We start from the raw sequence: 6,000 nt of genomic DNA, 5'->3' as shown, positions 1-6,000 counted from the left end.
GGTGGTTGAAAAACTTCAACGCCTATAACTGGACCTTTTAAAAGTTTAGTGATAAAATCGATACACCCGTAAAGATTCAATGTCTAAAACAATGACTTTTTGGACATCAATAACCTATTAAAACGACGTCATCTTATCTATAATATCACAATAATAGAAAGATCTGTCCACATAATTGTGCGTAAAATTTAGTGGTTCAATGATATTATTGGAGTTAAAAATCAATGGTTAGTGCTAAAATTGAAGCAATTAAAAGTTTAATGATATAAATAATATATCATCTAAAGTTTAACAATTTCTAGTGTAGTTTACCTGTATACATATATATATATACAGGAGTTTATATATTTAAATTTTTTTGGGTTGAGTATTTTTAGAAGGGATTAAGTTAGATCAGATTTTGTTTTAGGAGGAAAAAAACTAATTGACCTTATTTTTATATATTTAGATGATTACAATAATACAATTATTTATATTATTTGTTAATTAGATCCTTATTTTAGTGTATGTGTATACATGGGTCGTGTTGAGACAAATGTGGATTTTTATCTTAAAAATCAAGTTGAGTAGAGTTCATCTAAATTTAAATCGGGTTAGATGCAGATGAAAATATTTGACTTTCTAGTCAAATTTAGGTAAACAAATTTAGTTTTATTGAAATTAAGTCTTCATATTATATCGAAGTCTAAAATGATTTTTTATATAAATTTCAAATCTAATTCTAGTTCTACTAAGAGAGGAGGAGAAGAGAAACTCTAAGGAAAAGAATGAGAGTACTATTGATGAGTCTAGAACCAGGACCTTAGAAAATATGAAATAATAAAGATGAGTAGCTTGAACAACCAACCAAATACGGTTACTCATGCCTAAGATGAATTTTAAATTAATGTACCAATTAAAAAGTTATATATAAAATAAATCCAAAAATAATGCTAATTAAAAAATAAGTTTAAGTATTAAATAAACTTTAAAAATCATATACTCTATTCATCCTACTAAAATTCTCATTGACTTTTTTATAGTTAATTTTTTAATTTTATTTTTTATTAATAAAATTTTTAAAAATATATTTTAAAAATCATAATTAAATATTTAAATTATTTATTATCAAAATTAAAAAAATGATTACCGAACGATAATGAAAGACAAATTTAATAAGACCGGAGAGTATTATTAAGTATTTAAAGGCAAGTTGGATAAAAAGAAAAAGGGAAAGGAATTTAAAAAACGAGGGAAAACAAAATCTCATCAGGTGGAGGTAACATGAATAAAGTAAGCAAATACAGTAGTTTTCCTACAAAAACAGAGCATATAAATTATGAATGCATAAAGTGACAAACTTTGTTATTATTAAATAATTTCCAATTCCAGTTTTTCAATGGAAAGTTTTGTTTTTTGCTCACAATTTGTTAATCGAAAGCTGCAAACGATATGACTAAAAGGCCTATTAAAATCAGCTCTCTTTCCTGGATGGAGCGTCGTATAAATTAAATTAATAAAATAACGAGAGAGATTCGATGAAAAAAAAGGGTCTATAGATTGATGATGCTCGATGTTTTCCAGCATCTTCCTCCTTTTTATGAAAAGAAGACCAGTTCCAGAAGCTGCAGCTTTGAAAAATGATGGGTCAAGTTGTATGGCTTACTGTGTTCTTGATTTTACATTTAATGGCGGCTATGGCAGAAACCCAGAATCTGAAAACAGAAACCTACCCGTTTGGGCCATTTGACAGTTCCTATTACGACAATTTCGACGTCATAAAGCCAGCTACAATCAGCAACGATGCCCTTCAATCATACATTTAAGCTTTGGGATGGAGATTCCAAAAAGAAAACAGTTCGCAAGGTAGCTTCATTTAATACGTCTTTTCTTATCAATATCTTTCGAGTTAATAACTCGGTTCCCGGAGAAGGTGTCGCTTTCCTCGTTGCCTCAAACACCGCCCTTCCTCCCGGCAGTTCCGGACAGTATCTAGGACTGACGAACTCATCCACTGATGGTCTTTCCTCCAACAACCTTGAGGCCATCGAGCTCGATACTTTTAAACAGGATTTTGATCCGGACGACAATCATATTGGTCTAAACATCAACGGCGTTCGCTCTAAAAAGACTGTGTCTTTGTCCGATTTTGGCATCCAAATTGCTCCGAATGGCACCAAGTTTTACGTTGTGTGGATTGAATATAATGGCTTAAACAAGTCGATACAAGTTTACATAGCCGAGCAGGGTCAGGTTTCTTCCCCAACACCTCCCAAACCCTCCAAGCCAGTCCTCAGCACTGATCTTGATCTCAGCAGCATTGTCAAACAATAATCATATTTTGGCTTTTCAGGATCAACAGGCAGCCATGTTCAGCTCAACTGTGTGCTGAGATGGAACTTGACTGTCGAAATACTTCCTGGTGGGAACAGAGGATCAGATTTGTTCAAGATTTGGATTGCAGTTGGAGTCACAGTATTTGTTCTTGTCCTTCTCGGAGGATTAACTTACTATTGGTACAAGAAACGTAAAGCCAGGTCTGATCCTAACATACTAGGAGCACTCAAGAGTCTTCCGGGGACTCCCAGGGAGTTCAAGTTTAGAGATTTGAAAAATGCCACCAATAAATTTGATGACAAGCACGAGCTCGGCCAAGGCGGATTCGGAGTCGTCTATAAAGGGTCGCTTCCAAAGGAGAATCTCGAAATCGCGGTGAAAAAGTTCTCTGGAGACATCAAGGGAAAAGATGATTTCGTGGCTTAGCTTACCATCATCAACCGGTTGCGCCACAAGCATCTTGTCCCCTTGCTAGGTAACTTATGTTTACAAACCCTTGTCTCCATTGTTATCATTAAGATTTAGGCCATTCTATAAAACTTGACTTTAACAAGTTTACTTAAACTCTTAATTAATTGTTAGCCATCTCTTTTCTTGAAATCTTCCATGGTCTGTTTAATGAAAAATACAAGGTATCTAATATTGCTGCGTATCTGTCATACTTGACAATGAGAGAACCTATCCTTATATTATTTGATAAATAGAATATTTTTTAAATGACAATGTTTAATAACTGTGAATTCAAACTCAGCATTTGTATTATTTATTAACTTATTGTGACGTTTGTTCCTTTTTATTTGCAACAAAATACTAAAAAATATCTACATCACTTGGTAGTTGATCATAAAGTATACTTTTTTTCCAAACGTGATAATTTTTTGCTTGTTGGAAAACATTATCATTCGTATTGTCCAATGCAACATCACATGGCAACGTGCAAGAGTTGGATGGCTGCAGTTCTAAGAATCTAAACGCATATATATATATAGTTTATTAGCACCAGTTATCTTCAATCCTAAGTATATTAAGTTCATTGAAATTTTGAATAAACTTGCAGGGTGGTGCCACAAGAACGGCATGCTGCTTTTAGTATATGATTACATGCCGAATGGGAGCTTAGACGCTCATATATTTTGTGGCCCGGAGAAGACTACACTTGATTGGAGTTTAAGATACAAAATCGTATCAGGAGTAGCCTCTGCTCTACACTACCTTCACAACGAATATGACCAAAAAGTGGTACACCGGGACCTTAAGGCTAGCAACATTATGTTGGACTCTAACTTCAATGCCCGGTTAGGTGATTTCGGGTTGGCTCGAGCTATAGAAAACGAGAAGACATCTTACGCAGAGCTTGAAGGAGTGCCTGGCACCATGGGGTACATTGCCCCCGAGTGTTTCCACACCGCAAAGGCCACCAGGGAGTCCGATGTTTACGGATTCGGTGCGGTTTTGCTAGAAGTGGTGTGTGGGCAACGTCCTTGGACTAAGATAGGTGAGTTCCTGCTATTGGTAGATTGGGTCTGGTGTCTACATAGAGAAGGGAGGATACTCGAGGCAGTCGATGAGAGGCTAGGCAATAACTATGTAGTTGAAGAAGCCGAGAGATTGTTGTTACTTGGCCTTGCATGTTCGCATCCTATTGCAAGTGAAAGGCCTAAAAACACAGGCAATCATTCAGATTCTATCAGGGTCCATGGCAGTGCCCCATGTTCCGCCTTTCAAACCGGCATTTGTTTGGGCTTCAATGCCGGGACCGGACAGTTTTAGCATCACCTCGAGCTTCACCAACACCGCCGTTATCACTCCGGTGTGGTCGGTATGGACTCCACATTATTTTAGCAGAGATGTTCAGGTGAATTAAGTGACGGGAGCGCTCTCATGTGAAAACTAATAGATGGCCTTACATTCAACATTTATGCTTTATTAGGAAAGTGGGAAAGTCCCCCTTTCTTTTACTGTTTTAAACCTTTTTTTCCTTTTTATTGTTTTGCTAATTTATCTTTGGGGGAAAAGGAATTGTAAATGTACATTTTGAATTAAATATATATAAATTTTATGTTCAACGCACTTTTAAAAGAATATTTATTTTTCATGCTTGATTTATAATTGTTGTACCTATAATAATTAAAGAAATGACAAAAACATAGATGGAACCCGAGGAAGGCCTCATCCACCCTAAAATGAGTAGACGACTGCAATACGAAGGGATAAACTATATTGGTGATCCCTCTTGTTTTTGGTTTGTCTTATTTTAGTCACTAGTTTTGAAAAGTTATGTTTGAAAAGTTATTTTGGTCACTGGACTGTTAACTCCGTTAGTTTGATGATGTGGTACGTTATTAAAAATGATTAAATTTTAACTTGTGTAACAACCCGAATATTTACAAAATAATATTTAATTGAAATTGGAGGTTAATTGTGAAAATTGGTAAATTGTTGGTGACTAAATTAAAATTATGAGAGTTTATAGGCCATTTTAGAAGTAAAGAAAATCCAGGGACCAAGCCTTGAATTTACCTTAAAACTGTTGACAGCTTTGGGTGATTATAAGCGTGAAATGCTCCCAATTTTCCTTTCTCATACGCTGTTTCCAACTCCGATTCCGACGCCGTCCAAATTCCGATCTTCATTTTAAAACCACCGTTGTGTTCATCATCGAGCGTGGAATAAATCCTTCAATTTAATTGAAGCGAAACGCTCCAAACGTCGGGAATTTACAGTCAAAGTCTCGACGTTTTTGTTAGCTCTATCGCCGGGAAAATCTTAAATTCACCGCCGATAGTTGATCCGTTTACGACACCTCCTGCACCATAGTGTTCCTTGTGTCGTTTCGAGTCCGCCGGTGTCAACCTTGTTCGCTGTCGACGGCGGCACGTGAGGAGGTGGAGCAGTCAAAGATTCGGTCGAGTTGAAATCGAGCTCTTGAACCGATCTTTGTAAGTATCTCGAAATCGCTTAAAATAATTTTTAGAAATTTTTCCGGAATTTTTAGACCCCCGGAGGAGGCCTCACGCGCCACACTGCCGCCGCAGGGAGAGTGGAGGGCTGGAAACCGGTTTGACCGGTTTTCAACCGGTTCGAACCGGTTTGACCGGTCTGACCCGACCCGACTGACCCGACCGACCGACCCGACCGTTGACCGTTGATCGTTGACTTCCTTTGACCAAAACTTAAAATGGCTTTGACCGACCCTTAAACGACCGTAAATCTTTTCTGAATATACCTATTCTGATAGTTTTCGACGTCCCGAATCCGTTTCCGAAGTCCGTTTCATCAAATTCGAACCCGAAGGCCTCCAAATTGATGGTCAAATTGGTTGACTTTGACTTTGACCAAGAATCTTAATTTTCAAAAATTAATTCTTTATGTTTTTCGACGTCCTGATTCCGATTCCGTAATCCGTTTGGCCAAATTCAGACTCAAAATACCCAAAATGATAGTCAAACCCGAAAAATGCTTATATACTTAAGAATTTTACCCTAATTATTATTGTTTAAAGGTACAAGAGACTCTCCGGATCGTTCGACAGCTCAACCCAGCTCTTATAGATCAGTTAAACCACGTATACCAGTATTCACCCGTTCGAAAACTGTAGCAGAGCGTGGTGAAACCAGCAATCAGTAGATCTACTATCTGAACCCATTATCGAGGTGTGTTCATGTTTACTACATAATAGTTTTA

At 36.8% G+C, this 6,000-nt stretch overlaps 1 pseudogene; it reads left to right on the top strand.

The window, feature by feature from the left end:
- The first annotated feature begins 1,449 nt into the window (after positions 1–1,449).
- Positions 1,450–4,241, top strand: LOC120161243 (annotated as a pseudogene).
- The last annotated feature ends 1,759 nt before the right edge of the window (positions 4,242–6,000 follow it).

The sequence above is a fragment of the Hibiscus syriacus genome, unplaced genomic scaffold (genome assembly GCF_006381635.1).
Source record: "Hibiscus syriacus cultivar Baekdansim isolate YM2019G1 unplaced genomic scaffold, ASM638163v2 tig00111398_pilon, whole genome shotgun sequence".
In the NCBI taxonomy this organism is placed as follows: Eukaryota; Viridiplantae; Streptophyta; class Magnoliopsida; order Malvales; family Malvaceae; genus Hibiscus; species Hibiscus syriacus.
Note: the sequence above shows the minus strand (reverse complement) of the source record. Positions and strands in the feature narration are given on the sequence as shown.